The 23,364-nt window shown below is 39.5% G+C and overlaps 1 protein-coding gene and 2 pseudogenes across 1 annotated transcript in view; all 3 read left to right on the top strand.

Moving 5' to 3' along the window:
- The window catches only part of SH2D4B (SH2 domain containing 4B), a 295,071-nt gene that overhangs the window by 249,065 nt on the left and 22,642 nt on the right, over nucleotides 1–23,364 (top strand). The window lies entirely within an intron of this gene.
- On the top strand, nucleotides 9,753–10,736 carry LOC102875942 (annotated as a pseudogene).
- On the top strand, nucleotides 18,007–19,631 carry LOC102872832 (annotated as a pseudogene).

Below are 23,364 nucleotides of genomic sequence, written 5' to 3'. Positions count from 1 at the left end.
AAAATAATGTATTAGAATTTTGTAAATAAACTAGTAGAATTTTTTTAAAGTACTGTTTATCTATAGTAACAAAGAGAAATCAAAGAAGAAAATAAACAAAGCAATACCATTTATAATTGTTGTTGATTGCCTTTGAGTTGAGCATGACTCATAGTGATACTATGAACAAAAGACCTGAAGCTATTGACATTTATCAAAGTTCATAGAGTTTCTGGACATGTTGTTTAGGAAGTGGATGCCATTCCTGCTTCCAAACCATTTATAATAGCCTGCCTCAAATTAAGATACTTAGGAATGAACCTTATTAGAGACACAAAATATAGTACAAAGAAAACTACAGAACATTTTTGCAACATACAATAAAAGACCTAAATAAATGGAAAAATATTCTCTGTTCATGAATAGACTCAATATTGTGAAAATGGCAGTCCTACCAAATGCAGTCTACATGTTCAGCACACTCCCAATACAAATACCAAATTCATTTTTCAAGGAAATTGGAAAAGAAACTGTCAAATTTATTTTGAGAGGAAAGAGATCCTGAATAAGCAAAGCACTTCTGAAAAACAACTTGTGATGGGAGACATGGCACTCCCTGTCCTCAAAACCTACTAAACAGTGGTAATAACCAAAATAGCATGGTGCTAGTACAATGACAGGCACATAGACCAATGGAACAGACTTGAGAATGCAGAAATGGACCTCTCTTTCTATGGTCAACTGATATTCAACAAGGAAATAAAACCTATCAAATGGGGAAATGACAATCTCTTCAACAAATGGTGGTTGCAAAACTGGACTTTTACTGGCAGAAAATTAAACAGGATCCACATCTCTCACCGTACAAAAAAATCAACTCAAGGTGAATTATAGACCTGGGAATAAAGTCCAAACTGTAAAGTTCATAAGAGACAGTGACCAAACTTTAAAGGCATCATCTATTCTATATAGAGACTGCCAAAAATACCCAGAAATGCACAATATAGAGAGGATAAAACTGATGACTGGGACCTTCTAAAGATTAAATCTCTGCTCATAAAAACCTTTTTCTGAAAGGGTGAAAAGAAAACCTGCAGACTTGGAAAAAACCATTTGCAATAACATCTCAGACAAACTAAGACAAAATTTTACAGAATATAACTGTGTCTCCAGAAGAAAAATACTGATAACCCAGTTACAAAATGGGGGGAAAGACATTGAAAAACTTTTCACAGAGGAAGACATTCAGATGACCTGCAGACAAATGAAGAAATGCTCAGAATCACTGGTAATAAGAGAAATGCAAATCTAAACTACAATGAGATATCATCTCACCCCAGTAGCAGTGACAAAGCTTAGCAGGGCAGCAAACTAAACATGTTGGAGAGGATGTGGAGAGGTAGGAACACTCATACACTATTAGTGGGATTGTAAAATGGTACAACCACTCTGGAAGGTAGTTTGGTGTTTCCTCAAAAAGTTCAACTTAGAAAATCGGTATGAGCCAACTATTTCACTAGTAGGGGTATACTCCAAGGAAATTAGAACTGAGACACAAATGGAATTTGTATACATACATAGCAATGTTATTCACCACTGGAAGAACATGGGAACAGCCCAAATGTCCAAGCACAATGGAATGTGCTTCACATAATGGAATACTATACAGCACTCAGGAGTGACAATTTAGAAAATTACTACATTACTTGGGAGAGACTGGAGAATATTATGTTGAGTCAATAAACTCAGTATCATAAGGACAAATACTGCATTTACTTACCATTGTTGTAAAAATAGAAGGATAACTAATAAAACATGTATGACTAATCAAGGGAAGGAGGAGAGGGAGATGATAGAGGGACGTCAATTGGTAAGAGCAAAACCACAAGGTTGCACAATCTGACGGATGGAGGGAAAGGATGAAGGAAATGAGAAGGATCCTTCAGGGATCTCAAAAAACAGAGTAATAATGGGCAAGGCCCAATGGTGATTAATTTTATAAAGCATAGTGCATGGGAATGATTGTATGAAACATGATGTGAAAACACTATATATATTAATTTAGTAAGTAAACCAATTTAAAAGGAAAAAAAAAATCCAAGAGACATAGATATAAATTCTCTTCCATGTCCAAACCTTGTACCTGTCTGAGGTTGTATCTGCATGAGGGGAATCTTTATCCAGGCTCCACTAAGTCACTGACTAGGAATGGTCTTTGAGCCTATATTATCTGGTGACCACGAATGTTGTCATTGACTTTATGCTTAAAGTCACAGTAGACTTTACATTTTAACTTATAATTTATGGAATTTTCATAATGTGCTGACATTTGTCAAGTACATGTGTAACTCCTTAAACAACTTTGTGAAGCAGGTAATAATAACAGGAGTTACTTTAAAAGTACTGGGCAGTCTTTATTCTTTACCAGATTGGTATGGGTTTGATATTTCCATTAGTCTATTTCACAGATGAAGAAACTGAGGGACTTCAGGGTATATTCCCAGTAGTGGAATTGCTGGGTCAAATGGTATCTCTATTTGCAACTTTTTGAGAAAGCGCCATACTGCTTTCCACAGGGGTTGCACCATTTTACACTCCCACCAACAGTGAATCAGGGTTCCAGTTTCTCCACAACCTCGCCAGCATTTGTTGCTTGCTGTTCTGTTAAATTTTGCTGTTTTGACTGGGGTGAAATGATATCTCATAGTTGTTTTAATTTGCATCTCTCTTAGGGCTAGGGATTTTGAGCATTTCTTCATGTGTTTGTTAGCCATCTGAATGTCGTCTTCGGTGAAGTGCCTGTTCATATCCTGTGCCCATTTTTCTATTGGATTGTTTACCTTTATCTTGTTGTGGTGACCCCAAGTCCTTTAGTTACTTACTTTCAACATTAAAAGGAAAAAAATCTAATTTTATAATATAAAACAGGGATTATAAAACTTTATTTTGTATAAATACAAATTGTTGTTGTTGTTATGTGCCATCGAGTTGCTTGCGATTCATAGCGACTCTATGTACAAGACCCCTAAACCCTTCTCTATCCAGTGCCAACTTCACCATCTCCAACACACGTACTTCCACCACCCCCATCACAGAATCGATCCATCTCGTCGAGGGTCTTTCCTATGCTGTCCTTCCACTCTTCCAAACATGATGTCCTTCCTTGCAACATGACCAAAGTATGTCAGACAAAGCTTCAAATAGTTTAAATAGAGAAAAGAATAAAGTGAGTAAAGGAACAAATAAAAGTTAAATTCATAAACGAATGAAATTGAAGTAAAAACATTCTAAAGATTAAAAGGAAATCTATTTTTCCAGCACCATTTGTTGATGAGGTTGTCATTTCCCCATTTGATAGTTTTATTTCCTTGTCGAATAACAAGTGACCATAGAAAGAGAAGTCTATTTTTGGGTTCTTGAGTCCGTTCCATTGGTCTATGTGCCTGTCCTTGTACTATATGCTGCTGTTTTGGTTACTATCACTGAAGTAGATTTTAAGGTCAGGGAGTGCTATGCTTCCCACTTAATCTTTGTTCTTGAGAAGAATTTTGCTTATTCTTTGTTCTTGAGAAGAATTTTGCTTATTCAAGGTTTCTTTCCTTTCCAAATAAACTTGACAATTTCTCTTTTGATGTCCTTAAAAAATGAATTTGGTATCTGTATTGGGATTGTGTTGAAAATGTAGATTGCTTTTAGTAGAACTATAATTTTTCACAGTATTGAAACTTTCTATCCATGGACAAGGAACATTTTCCCATTTATTTAGGATTTTTGTTGTGTTTTGCAGAAATGTTCTGAGGTTTTCTTTGTATAGGTATTTTGTGTCTATAGTTAGGTTCACTCCCAAATATCTCAATTTGTGGTTGGTGATTGAAAATGGTATTTCTTTCTTGGTTTCCTTCTCTGACCTCTCTTTGTTACTGTAGAAGAATCCAACTAATTTTTAGACACTGACTTTATATCCTGCCACTCTACTAAATTGTTCTACTAATTCTAACACTATTTGTTGTTGTTGTTTTTGTTGAGTTCTTGGTGTCTTCTGTGTACACTGTAATGTCATGTGCATATATTGGTAGTTTAACCACCTCTTTGCTGTTCTGGATGCCTTTTCTTTTCTTGTCTTTTCTTTTTTATTGCTTAGCAAGTGCTTCCAATACACTATTGAATAGAAGTGGTGACAGTGGACATCCTGGTGTGATACTTGTTTGCAAGTAAAATGCAGGATCTACATCTCACATCACACACACAAATCAACTCAAGGTGAATCAGAGACCTGGGAGTAAAATCTCAAACTTTAAAGTTCATAAGAGACAAACTGGGATCAAGCTTAGATGGCATTGTCTATAATATAAAGAGACAGCCTAAAACAGCTAGAAATGAACAATGTGGAGAGGATAAACTTGATAAATGGGATTTTCTAAAGATTAAATCCCTGTGTGCATCAAAACCTTTTTCCAACAGAGTGAAAAGAAAACCTACTGACTGGGGGGGGGCGGGGGGGCAAAAAACCTTAGTAATGCCATTTCAGACAAGGGTCTCAGTAAAAGTTTACAGAATCCTTCAGGACCTCCACAAGAAAAAGGCTGGTCAAACAATTTCAAAATAGGCAAAAGACATGAAAAGACTTTTCACAGAGGAAGATACTTGGATGGTCAACAGACACATGAAGAAATGCTCAAAAGTACTGTCAGTGGGAGAAATGCAAGTCAAAACCACAATGATATACCATCTCACTCCATTGTTGGTGGGATTATAAAATGGTACAGCCACCCTGAAAGTCAGTTTAGTGTTTCCACAAAAAACTGAACATAAAAATTCCATTTGACCCAGCTATTACACTGCTTGGAGTACCCTGAAAGAATGAGAATTGAGGCACAAATGGAGCCTTGTACTCCAGTGTTCATAGCAGTATTATTCACCACCGCAAGAACATGGAAACAGCCCAAATGTCCAACAACAATTGAATGAGTTGAGAAATTATGGTACATTCACATGACAGAATACTACGCATTATGTAGGAGCAGATGGGATAAATAATGTATACTGCATTGAAACAGATGAGGGAGAGAACTATTTAAAAGGGATATATGATTAGATATTATTGTCATGACAAGAGTCCCGAAAGAAGGTAGCATAGTGGAGTAGACTTGGGGAAAGGGATTGAATAACAATGAAAGAACTTTTTCTTTTACTTTTCAAAAAGAAAAGCTAATTTGGGGGGAGGGGTGGGCAGGGAGAAAAGTGCAACAATGGATGAATGGAAATCCAAAGTCTCTATAAACTTTCATTAAAATAAATTTAAAATAAAAAAAATACTACCTTACATGAGAGGGACTGGAGAGCATAACACTAGGTGAACTAACTTTGTCCTTTAAGGACAAATACTATATAAGAGCATTATTGTAGAACGTATATGAAGATCCAAGGGAGGGGTGGAATGGGAACAAAGGGTGATGATGGGTGGGGAAAAAGTGTTAGTCACAGTGTCACACAATTTGATGGGTGGAGGGAGGGGTTGGTAAGGAAATGGGAAAGATCTGGTGTGAAAAACAGTGTATACAAACTTTTAAATAAATCAGTATTAAATAAAAATTTTATTTTTCAAAAAAGATTAAAAGGAAATCAAAACTTAAACCCACTTGTTTTTGTTGTTATGTGCTATCAAGTAGCCTGTGACTCATAGTGACCCTATGGACAACAGCCTTAAACCCTGCTCTATTTTATGCCAATCTTACTGTCTCTGACACATCTACCCCTATTACCCTAGTCACTGAATCAATCCATCTCATTGAGAGTCTTCTTCTCTTGTGCTGTCCCTCTACCCTCCCAAGCATGATGTTCCTCTCCAAAGACTAATTCCTTCTTGCAACATGTCTCAAGTATGTCAGACAAAGCTTCAGAATCCTTGCCTCCAAGGAGTAGCCTGGTCTCACCCTCTATAGGATGAGCCTATGAACCTGTTTCTTTTCCTAGCAGTTCATAGTATATTCAGTACTCTTCTCCAGCACCATAGCTCAAAGGCATCAATTCACCTTCTATCATCCATAGTCATTGTCCAGATTTCTGATGCATAACATAATTGCAAAGACTATGCATTACATCAAGTAATTTCTGATTTATAGAGCCCCTATGGGATAGAGTATATATAAAAAAAGCAAGGGTTTTTTAAAAAAAGTGCAAGGGTTGCATGAGGATGACCACATTTGATCTTTACCAACTCCATCAAGGAGAACTATCTTCATCAGTAACATTACAACACAAAACTAATTCCCATAAGGTCAGATATGTCTCCACACCTTTTTCTACTCATCCCCAAACCAGTCTTACTGCTTTAATGGATCCTAGATCCAGTATAATAGCTCACAGACCACATGAAACCATATTAAGGAAGTAAAAAAAGATATAATACAGGTTAGTAGCAGAATAAAATTAATAAGCCAGGACAGCTTCCAAAATATGCCCACATCTAAGCCTTCAGCCTTGCAACTTTAGGCTCTTGTTGTTGTTGTTGTTATGTGCCATTGAGTTGCTTGCAACTCATAGAGACCCTATGTACAAGAGCTCTAAATGCTGTTCTATCCTGTGCCAACCTCCCCATCTCAAACACACTCATTCCCACCACTCCACTTCTGCCAGTTATGGTTCTCTACCCACCTTCCCCACAGTCCTCCAACAAACTTATGCAAAAGCCTCTTAGCTTCAGTTTTGTAGTATAGTAGACCCAAGGTCAAATTCATCTCATGATCTCATGTCAGGCCTTTGGTTTTCTGTAGCTGGCTGATGTGGCAGCTGATCCCATAAGACCCAGTCAGCCTGGCACAGAAACTCTGGCCCTGAAGAATGCACTGAATTGTCTTATTATTATTTTGGTAGTGGTTAGATTCTCAAATTCTCCTAATGGATCTGCTCTATTTAATGGTGGAACTAGCCTTGTGGATAGGCTAACACACCCTATGAACATATTACCACCTATCCACATGGCAAAGTCAAACTCAGGGACTAGGAACGCCATTTTGAACAATAAGCCATTAACGCCACTGTAGAATTTCCCATAGGGCTTCCAATGGTATAAATATTTAGAGAAACAGACTATTCATCTCTCTCCCTATAGTATCTGCTGAATTTGAACCAATAGCTTTTCATTTGACAGTTGAGTTCTTTAACCACTAATCCACTGTTGTTGTTGAGTACCATTGAGTTAGTACTGACATTTATCTGACCCTCCAGCAAGTTTTCAGAGGCAGTTAATTGCATGGGAAGAGATTGCCCATCTTTCTTCCATGGAACAGCTGGTGAGTTTGATCATGTGCTTTTGGGATTGCAGTGCAGCTTCTTACTACTAAGCCAATGCCAGCAGAGCTCCCTACTAATCCACTGGGGCTTCTTAAAGATTAGAGGGGGGAAAAGTACTGAAATCAAGGAAGAATGATATGGGGAAAGCAAGAAATGGGGAAAGTTGGTGGTAAAGAAAAAGAAAATAGAGATGCTATCTTTAGCCACTTTTGCTTCTCCCCCACCCCCCACAGAACCAGCTCTAGATGAATCAATACGGTTTCTCCTCCCTGCTCTCTGTCTTCCTACATTCCTCCTGACCCTGGTAGTCTAACTTTGTTTATTTTCTTAAAGCAAACTCAGCCCAAATCTCAAGTAAGAAGGTTGCCTCTCTCTTTGTTTTTTTGGCCATAGTTTTAATATAATTATTTAAATACATTGTGTTTCATTCATGTCCATTGTATTTTATATTATTAATTATTATTTATCTATTGTCTATTTTCACCCTGTCTTTACAAGTCTCCATTGGAATCTTTCCTATTCCTTCACCCCTCTATCTGTTCACTAACACAGCAGTACTAAGGAACAACAATTTCATAAAAAAATTATAGTCCATGGGAGAGTCTAGATAGTATTATGCTGAGTGAGATAACTCAATCAGGACAAATACTGCATAAGACCATTACTGTGAAATGAAAAGAAGAACGGAGCAAGATGTGCATAAATGTTTAAAAGAGGAAGAGGAATGGCAGAAGGTTGATTTTTAAAATCCTGCTTAGTCAGTAAATCTTAAGACTTAAATTAGGAGTTATTTTTTGTTCTCTAGAAGTACAAAGGTAGCTCTGATGCACTGTTAAAAGTGCAAGGTGTTTGGTTTAAATCCACCAGCTGCTCTGTAGGGGAAAAAAATAGATAATTTCCTCTCATGCAGTTTACTACCTCTGAAAACCAGTCATTTCTAACTCTAAAGTGCACAACCATAACAACAGATACAAACTACTTAGGTAGATTCAGTTTATAGCATATGTTTTATTCAAACTCATTAACATCAACTTGGAAACAATTTATAGCTGACCCTCCCGGTAGGCTTTAGGCTATATATTACACAGGAAAGAGAATGATGCTCTTTCTACTGTAGCTTATTTTGCTTGTTCGATGCTCTCAAGTTAAGGATGACCCTATGAGCAATAGATCTGAATACTGTCCTATCATGTGCTGTCCTCATTATCTCTGCTCTAGTGCTTTGCTGCAGTCTGTGTCAATCCATCTTATTGTGGATCTTCCTCTCCTTTTCCTCCTCTACCTTTTCAAGTGTGACGTCCCTTTCTAATGAATAGCCCCTTCACTAACAACATGCCCAAAGTGTGTGAGATGAAGCTTTAGCATCCTTACCTCTAAGGAGTACGCTGGCTGTACTTTCTCTAAGATATATCTGTTCATTCTTTTTGCAGTTCATGGGATATTCAGTATTCTTCCCTAACACCACAATCAAAGGCATCAATTCTTCTGTCATCCTTATTCACAGCCTAACTCTTAGCTGCATACCAAGTGATTAAAAAGACCATGACCTGGATCAGGTGCATCTTAGTCTTTTAAACTGGTATCATTGCTCCTTGGTATTTTAGAGAAATCCTTGACAGCAGATTTTCCCAATATAATACATCTTTTGATTTCTTGGCTGCTGGTACTAATGGTGTTGATTGTGGATCAGTATAAGAAGAAATTGTTGACAATTTTAGTTTTTATCTTTCATGATGCTGCCTGTCAGCCTGGTGGTGAAGATCTTTGTTTTCTTTTTTTTTATGACTTTGAGGAAATTTTATTTCCAAATAAATTATAAATTAAAAGCACAAGAGAAAAAATTGTCTCTGGGATTTTGGAGATACTAGTTACAGCAATTAGCATATCTTGAATAATACACTGTTATGCAGTGGGCATAGCAAAATATGGATTCTGCTCATGTGTGTCCTATCTCTCTCTCTCTCTGTCTCTCTCTCTCTCCATTTCCTGTCCCCCCTCCTCAGAAATTTTGCAAACTGTATTATTCACTTTAAACAAGCTTCAGAGCTCAATCCCATACAAAGGGAACTCTTGAATATAAATCTTAAAGAGAAGAATGTCCTTGAGCCTTAACAACTCTGGCAGATGCATCATAGTCTTCCCTTCCTTCTCAAGGCAAAATTTATTGCTTTAAAAGCACAGTGGAGTGGACTTAGGGGGAGGGATTGTAAAACAGTGAAAGAATTTTTCTTTCACTTTTCAAAGAGAAGAGTGAATTGGGGGTGGGCAGGGATAAAAGTGCAACAATGAATTAATGGAAACCCTAAGTCTCTGTAAACTTTCATTTAAATGAATAAAAAACAATTTATTTTTAAAAAACAAACCACTGAATTAGCCACACCAGCAGAGCAGCTGCCACCTGGGCCCTCTCCCACCTGTCCTCCCTCACCCGCCCAAAGACTTGACCACTCAAAGTCCAGCTCACCAGAACACAGCTCGATATGGACACCGGTGTGATTGAAGGTGGATTAAATGTCACTCTCACTATCCAGATACTTATGAACGGAAAGGAAGTTGGCAGTATCATCGGAAAGAAAGAAGAATCCATTAAGAAGATGCATGAAGCAAGTGGTGCACGTATCAACATCTCAGACGGGAATTGTCCTGAGAGAATTATCACTTTGGCTGGACCCACTAATGCCATCTTTAAAGCATTTGCTATGATCATTGACAAACTGGAATAGGATATTAGCAGCTCTACAACCAATAGCACAGCTGCCAGCAGACCTTCATAACCCCGAGGCTGGTGGTTCCTGCTAGTCAGTGTGCCTCTCTCATTGGAAAAGGTGGTTGCAAGATCAAGGAAATACAAGAAAGTACAGGAGTTCAGGTCCAGGTGGCAGGGATATGCTCCCAACACAATTGAGCGGGCCATCACTACTGCTGGCATTCCGCAATCCATCATTGAGTGTGTCAAACAGATCTGCGTGGTCGTGTTGGAGTTCCTTCCGAAAGGGTGTGACCATCCTGTGCTGGCCCAAGCCATCCAGTTCTCCTGTGGCCTTTGCGAGTGATTTGGCCTATACCATTCAAGGACAGTGTGCCTTTCACAGCCAGATTTGACCAAGCTGCATCAGTTGGCAATGCAACAGTCTCATTTTCCTGTGACGCATGGCAGTACCGGATTCAGTGGCATTGAATCCAGCTCTCCAGAGGTGAAAGGCTATTGGGTAGGTTTGGATGGATCTGCTCAGACTACTTCTCATGAACACACCATTCCAAATTATTTGACTGGCTGCATATTCGGGCGTCAAGGCGCCAAAATTAATGAGAGCCATCAGATGTCTGCAGCGCAGATCAAAATTGTGAACCCAGTGGAAAGATCTACTTACAGGCAGGTTACCCTCACTGGATCTGCTGCCAGCATTAGCCTGGCTCAGTACCTAATCAATGTCAGGCTTTCCTCGGAGTCGGGTGGCATCTAGAACAATGCAGATTCATCCATAAGCCCTTTCTGCTGTTTACCACCACCCCTGATCCGTCTGTGTAGTTTCTGAACAGTCAGTGATTCCAGGTTTTAAGTAGTTTGTAAATTAAGCATTTTAATTGTGTTCTCTGTTCAGCTGTTGATGTTGAGATCCATATTTAGTTTTATAAGCTTCTACCTGGTTTTGTTTGTTTTGTTTTTTGGTTTTTTTCTCATCAAATTTTTTCCCCTGTTTGTCATGGATATGTAAGAGTGGAATATGAATGCATTTCCCTCTGTAATGTCAGAAATTTTTTTAAAAAAAATTTAAAAGATGGAATGGAGCTTTTCCTTTGTATTAGGTATGTTAAATGCATTGATCTATCCTTATTTCACATTTTTTTAAATAGCACTCTTGAAATTTGAGAAGAGTCTACCACAAAGATAAATCTCAGAGCCCTAGCCACCTAAATGGGCTTTCTAAACTCATTTGTATTTCTAACAGCTCAAACCTACACTAAGTAAATAAGATTGACCCATTCAGGGTTCAAGGTTGTTATTAAGACTTTTGTTTTCCTGATGTCGAAGTGTAATAATCCCTATTGAAGACTGAAAGTTACATAATAAAATTAATTGTTTGGTTAATATTAATCCATTGTGCACTAGATGTTGTGCTAGTCACAAAGCACATGATTGAGATTAAATGGACAATGGCCCTGCAACACCTTGCAGTCACTTTCCTTTTTTCTGGTTGTTGTTGTTAGGTGTCACTGGATCAAGTATGACCCTATGAACAATGGATCTGAAAACCATCCTATCCTGAGCCATCCTCACACTTCCTGATACACTAGAGCCCATTGTGGCAGTCACAATGTCAATCCACCTGTTTGAGGGTCTTTCTCTCCTTCGCTGACCTTCCACCCTTTCATTCTTCATGTTCCTCTTCATGTCTTCAAGGAACATGCCCAAAGTATGTGAGACAAAGCCTCATCATCTTTGCCTCCAAAGAGGACTCTGGTGGCACCCTCTCCAAGACATATTTGTTTGTTCTTTTGGCAGTCCCTGGAATGCTCAGTGCTTACCTCCAACATCATAACTCAAAGGCATCAATTTTTCTTCTATCATCATTATTTATTGTCCAGCTCTCAGATGCATAAGAAGAGATCTCAAAGACCATGAACCGAATCATCATTAGTTCTTAATAATTTGGAGAGGTCCCTAAAGGTAGGCTATATACAGTGCAATATGTCTTCATATTTCCTGACTGCTAGTACCACAGGAATTAATTGTGGATCTCTTCTCCATCCATCATGATATTGCCTATTGGTCTAGTGGTAGGAATCTTTGTTTTGTTCACACTGAGTTGCAATCCATATTGATGGCTGCATTCCTCAATCTTTTGAAACAAGTGCCTCAAGTTTCCCTCACTTTTTGTAAGTAAGGTTGTATCATCTGCATAATACAAGTTATTGATGAGTCTCCCTCCAATCTTGATGCCACATTTCACTTCATAGAGTCCAGCTTCTTAAATAATTTGCTCAGGACATAGATTGAATAGATGTTTAGAGAGAATACAAACCTGACACACTCCCTTCTTAATTTTAAACCACGTGGTGTTCCCCTACTCTGTTCACACAACAACCTCCTGGTCCTGGTATAGGTTTCACATGAGCACAATTAAGTGCTCTGGGACTCCTAGTCTTCCTAATGTCAGCCACAACTTTTTATGATCTACACAGCCAAAGGCCTTTGCATAGTCAATAAAGCACAAATACGCATTCTTCTAGTATTCTCTACTTTCAGCCAGGATCCATGATATCCCTAGTGCCACGGCCTTTTCTAAATCCTGCATGAACTTCTGACAGTTCCCTATCTATGTACTGTTCTAGCCATTTTTGAATGATCTTTACCAGTACTTTACTATTGTTCAATAGTTTCCACATTTTGTTGTATCATCTTTCTTGGGAATGGGAACAAATATGGACCTTTTCCAGTACATTGAGCAGATCTCCAAATACCCTAAATTTCAAGATCATCTTAGGAAATCCTACTACACAACTGTGAGGGTCAAGACAGTGTGGTATTGGTACAATGACAGACACATAGATCAATGGAATAGAATTGAGAACCCATAAATCAGTTCATTTACCTATGTTCACATGATTTTTTTATGAGATGAAATCAGTTAAGTGGATAAATGAAAGTCTCTAACAAATGGTGCTGGGAAAATTGTCTATAGAGAACTCAAGCAAGACCCACACCTCAAACCATACACAAAAAAACAACTCAAAGTGGATCAAAGATCTAGGAGTAGTAAACCAAATACTCTAAACTTAATCAGAGGAAAGCTTGGAAGAACTCTTATCCACAATATGTAGTTTGATGTTGTATTCTGCTGCTGCTGCTGTTGTTGATTGCCTTCAAGTTGAAAAGGATTCATAGCAATCCTATGAACAAAAGGCCAGAAGCCCCTCTACAATTATCAAAATTTTCAAAGTTCATAGAGTTTCTGGATCCATATTGTTTAGGAAGTAGATGCCACTCCTACTTTCACTGCTGAATTTCCCACTTAGTGCTAGTGATAGTCTATATATGGATTGTCTACATATTGGATTATATTATCTGCAAATAAAGAACATTTTACTTATTTAACTTTGCCTATTTGAGTGACTTTTACTTAACTTCTTGCATTATTGCTTAGACTTCTAAAATATTAAATAGAAAAGTAATCAACATATACTTGGTTCTTGCTGGCAAGGGGAATAACTTGAGTCTCTACAATGAAAAAAATGATGACTATTACTATGTATTATTATTATTACTATTATTATTACTCTGAATTATGTTGAGAATTATATCTCATTCTTTTTTAAATTCTTAGTTTACATTGGTTTGCATAAAAGTTTGTATACATTGTATTTCACCTTCCTTTACTCACATTGTGTTTCAATCATTCCCATTCACTAGGATCACAGAAAGCACAGAACCAGATAGAAACTCAACAAAGATACTGAAGAATTAAACCAACTCAATCTCATAGATATTTATAGGCTAATGCACTCCCCCCCCCAAAAAAAAGCACAGTCTACCATCATTTCCAATGTGCATGGACCATTCTATAAGATAGATCACATTTTAGGTCACAAGGCAAGCATCAAAAAATTAAAAAACATAGAAATAATACAAAGCATCTTCTCAGACCACAATGCTACGAAGTTAGAAATTAATAACAAAAGGGTAAAGGAGAAAAACATCATACATTTGGAAGCTGAACAACACCTCGCTTGAACATAAGTGAGTACTAGAAGAAATAAAAAAAATTATATTAGACATTTTATTGAAACAAATGACAATGGAAACCCAACTTACAAAAAACTCTGAAAAACAGCCAAAGCAGTAATCAGAGGTCAATTTATAGTAATAAGCAAACACATCAAAAGACAGGAAAAAAATTACCAACTCTCTAACCCAACATCTCCAACAAGTTGAAAAAGAACAGCAAGAAAACCTGATACCCTCTAAAACAATGAAAATTATAAAAATTAGAGCAGAAATAAATGAAATAAAAACCTGAAAAACAATAGAAACCATCAACAAAACTAAGAGTTCTGTCTTTGAAAAGGTCAATAAAATTGACAAACCACTAGTAAAACTAAGAAAACAAAAGAAGGAAAAGACATAAATCATCCAAATAAAAGATGAAAAGGGGCAACATCACAACAGAATCAAGTAAAATAAAAAGGCTAACATTAAAATATTATGAAAAATTATACTCAAATACAAAAACCTAAAGAAAATGGATAATATCAATCGCCATTGAACTCTGTCACCATTACTCTGTCTTTTCAGGTCATTGCTGGATTTTTCCCCATTTTCTTCAGTCTCTTTCCTCATAAAATTGTGCAACCTTATGATTTCCCCTCTCCCATCCTTACTCTTCTGCTTCCACCCTTATCCCCTTGGACTTCATACACATTTCACTGGCTATCTTTCTATTTTTAAAATAACAGCTTATGCAGTATTTGTCCTTATGAGTCTGAGTTACTTAACTCAGCATAATACTTTGCAGTCCTTCCATGTTATGTTGTTGTTGTTGTTGTTGTTGTTGTTATGTGCCATCCAGTCACTTGCTGACCCTAAGTACAACAGCCCTAAACTCGGCTCTGTCCTGTGCCAATCTCACTGTTTCTGACACACCCATCCCAATTACCCCAGTCATCAAATCAATCCACCTCCTAGAGGGCCTTCACCTCCTGTGCCTGCCCTCCATCCTCCCAAGCATGATGTCCTTCTCCAAGGGCCAATCTCTCCTTACAACATGACCAAAATATGTCAGACGAAGCCTCAGAATCCTTGCCTCCAAGGAGCACCCTGGTTTAACCCTCTCCAGGATGAATCTATTTGTTTTCTTAGCAGTTCACGGTACCCTCAGTACTCTTCTCCAAAACCAAAGCTTAAAAGACATCAATTCTCCTTCTCTCCTCCCTAGTCACTGTCCAACTCTCTGATGCATAACAAGTAATTGCAAAGACCATGGCCTGCACCTTAGTCTCAAGAGAGACACCATTGCTCTTCAGTACTTTGGAGAGTTCCCTAACAGCAGACTTTTCCATTGCAATATGTCTTTTAATTTCCTGGCTGCTGGTGCCAATAGTGTTGATTGTGGAGCCAAGCACACTAAAGCTGTGAACAATCTCAATCTCTTTACCATCCATCCTGATGCTGCCAATTGGTCCAGTGGTGAGAATCTTTGTCTTCTTGACACTGAGCCTCAATCCATATTGAAGGCTGCAGTCCTTGACCCTCTGCAGCAAGTTCATCAGGTCCTCCTCAGTTTCAGCAAGCAGAGTTGTGTCATCTGCATAATGCAGACTGTTGTCCACCAATCCTAATGCCACGCTTCTCCTCATAGAGCCCAGCCTCCTGGATGATCTGTTCTGCATACAGGTTGAAAAGGTATGGAGGTAGGACACGTCCCTGGTGTACGCCCTCTACAATTTTGAACCATGCAGTGTTTCCTTACTCTGTTTTGACGACTGCCTCTTGGTCCAAGTATAGGTTTCTTATTAGCACAATCAAGTGTTCTGGTATTCCCATTCTTCTCAGAGTCAGCCATAGTTTGTTATGATCCACACAGTCAAACACCTTTGCATAATCAATGAAGCACAGATAGACATTCCTCTGGTACACCCTGCTTTCAGCCAAGATCCATCTAATGTTAGCTACAATATCCCTAGTACCACGACCCCTTCTAAATCCAGCCTGGACTTCTGGCAGTTCTCTGCTGTTGTGCTGTTCCAGTCGTTTTTGGATAATCTTCAGTAGAATCTTGCTTGCATGTGAAATCAATGATATTGTTCTATAGTTTCCACATTCTCTTGGGTCACCCTTTTTTGGAATGGGAACAAATATAGATCTCTTCCAGTCAGTTGGCCAAGTGGCTGTTCTCCAGATCTCTTGGCACACCTTGGTGAGCATGTCCAGGGCAGCATCTGTTAGCTGAAATATGTCAGGTGGTATACCATCTATTCCTGGGGCCTTATTTTTTGCTATTTTCTTCAAAGCTGCCTGAACAGCTTCAACACTATAGGCTCTTGCTCATATGTTGTTTCATGAAATTTTTCTGTGTCTGCCAATTCCTTTTGATACAATGACTCAATATATTCTTTCTATCTTCTTTCAATACTTCCTGGATCATTTAATATATTGCCTAAAGCATCATTGATTATAGCAACTCGAGGTTTGAATTTGTCTTTCGGTTCCTTGAGCTTAAGAAATGCTGAGCTAGTTCGGCCCTTTTGATTTTCTGACTCCAGCTTCTTGCACATTTCATTGTAATATTTTACTTTGTCATCCCATGTTGCCTTTTGAAATCTTCTGTTCAACTCTTTAGTATCCTGAATTCTTCCTTGTGCTTTGGCTTCTCTGTGCTCCAGTGCAACATTCATAGTTTCTTCTGACATCCATTTAGGTCTTCTCTTCCTCCTCTGTCTTTGTAATGAACATTTGCACTCTTCTTGGGTGATACCCTTGATATCCTTCCTCAACTCATCTTGTCTTCGCTCATTAGTGTTCAAGACCTCAAACGTGTTCCTGAGATGGTTCTGAAATTCAGGTGGGATAGATTCAAAGTTTTATTTTTGTTCCCGTGGATTTGGTTTAATTTTCCTCAGCGTCAGCTTGAGCTTGCACATGAGTAGTTGGTGGTCTGTTCCACAATCAGCTCCTGGCCTAGTTTTCATATCTGAAATTGAGCTTCTCCAGTGGATCTTTCCACAGATGTAATCAGTCTGACTCCTATGCATACCATCAGGTGAAATCCATGTGTATAACCTGCGTTTATGTCTCTTAAAAAATATGTTTGCCCTGAATAAGTCATTGATTGTGCAAAATTCAAACATTCTCTCTCCAGCTCCATTTCTGTCACTGAGCCCATGTTTTCCAACTACTGAATCTTCTTCTCATTTCCCAACTTTTGCATTCCAATCACCCATTATTATCAATGCATCTTGATTGCATGTTCAATCGATCTCTGACTGTAAAAGTTGGTAGAAATCTTCTTTTTCCTCTTCTTTGGCTCTGGTTGTTGGTGCATGTATCTGAATGATAGTGGTATTCGCTGAGCTTCCTTGTATGCATATGGATATTATCCTGTCATTCACAATATTGTACTTCAAGACAGATCTAGAAATGGGTTTCTAACTATGAAAGCAACCCCATTTTTTCTCATCTTTTCATCTCTGGAATAATATATCATATGATCATCTGCTTCAAAATGCTCCATGCCAGTCCATCTCGCCTCACCAATGCCTAGTATGTCAATATTTATGCATTCCATTTCTTCCTTAACAATATCTAATTTTCCTACATTCATGGTTCTCACATTCCATGTCCCAATCACTAGTGTCTGCTTACAACTGTTCCTCTTCCTTTGTATTTCCATACTCAGTTGCCCTTTCTGTTATCTACATGTGTTCTGTTGTACATAGGGCTTTCAGAGGCCTTCTATTTCATAAGTGGATGGTCAATCCTTCTTCCTAGTCTGTCTTAGTCTGAATGTTCAGATTTAGAGAAGTATACAACAGATAAGCATTTTACAGAAAAAGTGAAAGTATATCACTTATTGTGGAATTAACAATTAGTTTCAGTGTTATTCCTGCCCTTGGCACAAGTGTCTTGACCCACTTATTTCTTCGCTCCACCACCCATCAAGATACCCATCCACGCCCCCCCCCCCCCCCCGCCCCGGCAGCCGGCTCCCCGTGGCCCTGGTGGTTTCACTGCACAAGATGACGGCGGCGATGGCGAGTGGAGCTGGCGGGGCTGCAGGGCTGGAGTGGGGGGAGCCAAGCTGCGGGCTGCCTGCTGTCTTCACAGGCCCCGGGCTCCCCGGCGCCCCCCGGCAGTACCCTGGCGGCTGGTTCGTCCTGTCCCGCAGCGCCGACCTCCCTGCCGGTGCCCGCCCGCATCAGCTACTAAGAGATCGACTGCACCATCGGCAAAGGCAACTTCGCGGTGGCCAAGTGGGCCACGCACCTAATGACCAAGGCCAAAGTTGCTATCAAGATCATAGACAAAACCCAGCTGCATAAAGAGAATCTAAAGAAGATTTTCCGGGAAGTTCAAATTATGAAGCTGCTTTGCCACCCCCATATCATCAGGCTCTACCAGGTTATGGAGACAGATCGGATGATTTATCTGGTGACAGAATATGCTAGTGGAGGGGAAATATTTGACGACCTGGTGGCACTTGGCAGAATGGCAGAAAAGGAGGCCCGTCAGAAGTTCAAACAGATCGTCACAGCTATCTATTTTCGTCATTGTTGGAACATTGTTCACCGTGATCTAAAAGCAGAAAATTTGCTTCTGAATGCCAACCTGAATATCAAAATAGCAGATTTTGGCTTCAGTAACCACTTCACTCCTGGGCAGCTGCTGAAGGCATGGTGTGGCAGCCCTCCCTATGCTGCACCCGAACTCTTTGAAGGGAAGGAATATGATGGGACCAAAGTGGACATCTGGAGCCTTGGAGTCGTCCTCTACGTGAGCCCTACCATCCGATGGGAGCACACTGCGTGCTGAGTGGAAAGTTCCACATCCCGTTTTTTATGTCCACAGAAGTGAGCACTTGATCCGCCACATGCTGGTGTTAGACCCGAAAGTGCCTCTCCATGGAGCCGATCTGCAAACACAAGTGGATGAAGCTTGGGGATGCCGACCCCAACTTTGACAGGTTAATAGCTGAATGCCATCAATTAAAGGAAGAAAGGCTGTCAGCCCCACTGAATGAAGAGGTCCTCATGGCCATGGAGGACGTGGGGCTGGACAAAGAGCGGACACTGCAGGCGGAGCAGACAGGGACCACCGTGAACATCAACGTTCCCCAGGTGCAGCTGATCAATCCAGAGAACCAAATTATAGAGGCGGGTGGCACCGTAAACTTAGACAGTGATGAAGGTGAAGAACCTTCCCCTGAAGCACTGGTGCGCTGTCAGTGAGGAGGCACACTGTGGGGGTGGCTGACCCACGCTCAGAAGTTATGGAAGATTTACAGAAACTCCTACCTGGGTTTCCTGGAGTCAACCCACAGGCTCCATTCCTTCAGGTGGCTCCTAACATGAACTTCATGCACAATCTGTTGCCCATGCAAAATATGCAGCCAGCTGGGCAGCTGGAGTACAAAGAACAGTCTTTATTACAGCCACCCACCCTACAGTTGCTAAGTGGAATGGGCCCCCTTGGCCAGAGAGCATCTGATGGAGGGGCCAACATCCAACTGCACGCACAGCAGCTACTGAAGCACCCACGGAGACCCTCCCCACTTGTCACCATGACTCCAACAGTGCCAGCCATTATCCCTGTGGACAAGGAGAGCTCGGGTGGGGAGCCAGATCAGGAAGCTGTGCAGAGATAATGTGACATCTGGCAGTGCTTGCAGAGTGTCCTTGGGCAGGCTCCTCCTACAACCAGCGAACAGTCACCTCTGCCCAAGGAGGTGGCACAGTGCAGCTTCAACATTTGTGTTGTCTCTTTGCTCAAGCCAGATGACATGTTCTCCCTACATGGAAGTACACAGAAGACTACCCAGAAAATGTCGTTTCTGTAAGCGCCATTGGAAGCCCCCCTCAGTGACAGCAATAACCATAAGAACTTGCTCTCTCCTCCCTCCTTCCTTCCCTGTCCCTGCCTTCAGATTGCAACTCTGATAGCATTCGCCAGGCACAAAACCTGCTCTTACCTGCCAAGAACTGGTTACTGAAAAGGAATTGGAGATTTGAAATGACAGTGATCCTAGCCAGTCTGGCCATGGACCTCTGGCATGGACTCTTCCTTCCTAGGAGAATGAATACTTTTGTACTGTTTGCTGTGTGCTTCTGTGCTTTTTCTACCCCCCTCATACCAACAAAGATATATTGAAAAAAATATCAGATTTGGTCCAGGGACAGATGCAAAATATCTATTGTGTGCAGAACCTTGCTGAGAGATGCCTAATGCACAGGAATTGGCAGTGTCATTGGGTATGCTGTACCTCAGTCCCCTTAGCTGTGGTCCTCTGCTCTGAGCATGCCCCCTCTGCGAGTTGTTATTTCTTTTTTGTGGGGAGAGGGTTTGACCAGAACCCAGCATGTAATTTTTCCAGGAATGCAGGTGTTCTTCAAAATTATATGGTGGGGTTTCCCCCCCCCCACCTTGAAGGAAGTTGAAATAAAATTATTTTCATGGGGGGGAAAAAAGATACCCATCCACTTCTACCCACTCCCTTCAACATCTATCCCCATTGTCCAGCCCTTGATCTGATAGCTTGTATCTAAAGCTTCCTTGGCTTTTGTGATTCCAGACACATCAGCTTCTAACAGTTCCTTATGCTGTGACTAGAGTAGCTAAGTTTAGTCGTAATGTGTCCCGAACGAAGATGATGTGTCCTGTGGAACTGGTGTGTAGATAGTTTCTTCTTGGCCCCAGGGCTACAGGCCTGAGGGCCTGACTGAGTCCTGTGCAGCCTTGGGGGTTCTTTACTGTTACCTCTGTGGGTGGGGATTTTCAGCTATGTTGTGCTGCCTTGCTTTTTCACCTGCGAAGCTTTCTTTCTGCCCTCTCTAAGAGTCCCATGACCGTTATGTAGTATTTTTTTTAAAAAAAGAATTGTTGCTCCTGAGTGCTGTCTAGTATTCCATCATGGACCATAATTTCTCAATTCATTTGGTTGTGGTTGGATGTATGGGTTGTTTACATGTTCTTGTGATAGTGAATAATGCTGCGATATTCCTAGCAGTCATATAGCTCAATCATACTGATTTCTATGTTCAACTTTTGAGGACATGCCAAACTTCTTTCTAGAGGGGTTGTACTATTTTAAATCCTCACCAACAGTGCATGTTGTAATGTGCCATCAAGTTGCCTGTGGCTCATAGTGACCCTATGTACAATAGCCCTAAACCCTGCTCTATCTGTACCAATCTTTGTCTTCTACACACCTATCTTGATTAGCCCAGTCACTGAATCAATCCATCTCACCAAGTGTCTTCCTCTCCTGTGCTGTCCCTCCACCCTCCCAAGCATGATATCCCTCTCCAAAGTCTGGTTCCTCCTTGAAACATGTCCAAAGTATGTCAGATGAAGCTTCAGAATCCTTGCCTCCAAGGAGCAGCCTGGCTTCATCCTCTCTAGGTCGAACTTGTTGTTCTTCTAGCAGTCCATGTATATTCAATACTATTCTCCAATACCACAACTCAAAGGCAGCAACTCTCCTTTTATCATACCTAGTCATTGTCCAGCTTTCTCATGCATAGCAGGTAATGCGAAGACCATGTCACTGTAGAGGAACCCTACAGACTTGTGTATATTCCTCTGTATCCTGGACTCTATCTACTAAATTCGTTCACTATCTATAACAGTGTTTTTATTGAATTATTGGGGTTCTCTATACATATTGTTATATCATCTGCATTTAATGACAGTTTACTTACCTTTGAATGCTTCTTATTTCCTTCTCTTGTCATATTGCCCTAGCAATTACTTCCAGTAAAATATTGAATGGGAGTGGTGAAAATAAGCATGCTTGTCTGGTCCCTGTTCAGAAGGAGAATGCTTTTAGTCTTTATTAAGGATATTAACTCTTGGTTTTGCATATATACTTTTGACTCTACTGAGGAAATTCCCTTCTATTCCAATTTTGCTAAGTTTCTTAATCAGGAAAGGGTGTTGGATTTTGTGAAATGCCTTTTGTGCCTCAGTTGCTTTGGTTATGTGGTTCTTGTTATTTGTTTTGTTAATGTGATAAATTATGTTGTTTTTCTTATGTTGAACCATCCTAGCATACCTTTTATTAATTCCATTTGGTCATGATGAATTTTCTGATGTGCTGCTGGATTCTATTGGCCAGAATTTTGTTGAAGAGTTTTACATACATGTTCTATTTTGGTAATGTCTTTGCCTGGTTTTCATATTTGATTCATAGAATGATTCTGAGAGTGCTCCTTCTTTTTCTATTGTTTTGTTGAATTCAACCGATAAGCCATCTGGTCCAGGACATTTTGTGGTGTAGTCTTTTTATGATCTACTCAGTTTACTGCCTTTGTAATGGGTTTGCTCAAGTATCCCACATTTATCTGTGTATGTTTGTGTAAGGTATAAATTTCCAGGAATTTATCCATTTCCTCTAGGTTTTCAAATTTATCAGAGTATACTTTTTTATAATATTCCAATATCCTAAATTTAATTTCCCCTCGTTCTGTTGCAATGTGACCTCTATCATTTCTTAATCAAGTTATTTGTATCTTCTGTTTTGTATTCTTTTATTAAATTTGCCAATGATTTGTCAAGTTTTTTGACTCTCAGAACCAGCTCCAAGTCTTGTTAATAGTTTCAATTGTTTTTCTGTTTTATGTCTTCTTTATTTCAGCTCTTGTCCTTATAATTTCCTTTTTTTCCTAGAAACTGTGGAGTTAAATTGATGGGTTTTGGTATGGGTTTTTCCCCCCTATTTCATGGAGATATTGAGTTAGGTCATTAACTTTGCTTTCTTTCTGTTTTATATATTTGCCTATTGCTATGAATTGTCCCCTGAAGACTGCATTACCTGCATCCCAGAGGTTTTCATATGTTATATTTTCATTTTAATTTGTTTAAAGGAACTTTTAAATTTCATTATTTATTTCTTCTTCAACCCAGTTGTGTTCTAGCAGGGTGTTATTTAGCTTCTACATGGGTAATATTAAAAGCTTTTTCCTCTTGTTAACTTCATATTTTATGGCATTGTGACCTTAGAACATACTTTACATTATTTGTTTTTAAATTTGTTGATGCTTGCTTTCTGTTCTGATATATGATAAGTTCTGAAGGATGTACCATATACACTTGAGAAGATAAATTGACTCTTAGTTGGGTGCAATACTCTGAATAAATCCACACAGTCAAGTTGACTGATTGCATAGTTTACATCTTCTGCAACTTCATTAAGTGTCTTTTGAGTTGACTTATCCTTTGGTGAGATTGGTGTGTTAAAATCTCCTTCCACTTGCTTTCTCAAAAAGTTGCAAATAGAGATACCATTTGACCCAGCAACTCCACTACTGGGAATATACCCTAAAGAGACCATAAATGGCACCCAAGTAGATATATGCATACCCATGTTTATTGCGGCTTTG

This window comes from Elephantulus edwardii, unplaced genomic scaffold (assembly GCF_000299155.1).
Source record: "Elephantulus edwardii isolate Elephantulus edwardi_28Jun2011 unplaced genomic scaffold, EleEdw1.0 scaffold00531, whole genome shotgun sequence".
In the NCBI taxonomy this organism is placed as follows: Eukaryota; Metazoa; Chordata; class Mammalia; order Macroscelidea; family Macroscelididae; genus Elephantulus; species Elephantulus edwardii.
The sequence above is the reverse complement of the archived record's forward strand: the minus strand, read 5'-3'. Positions and strand labels throughout refer to the sequence as shown.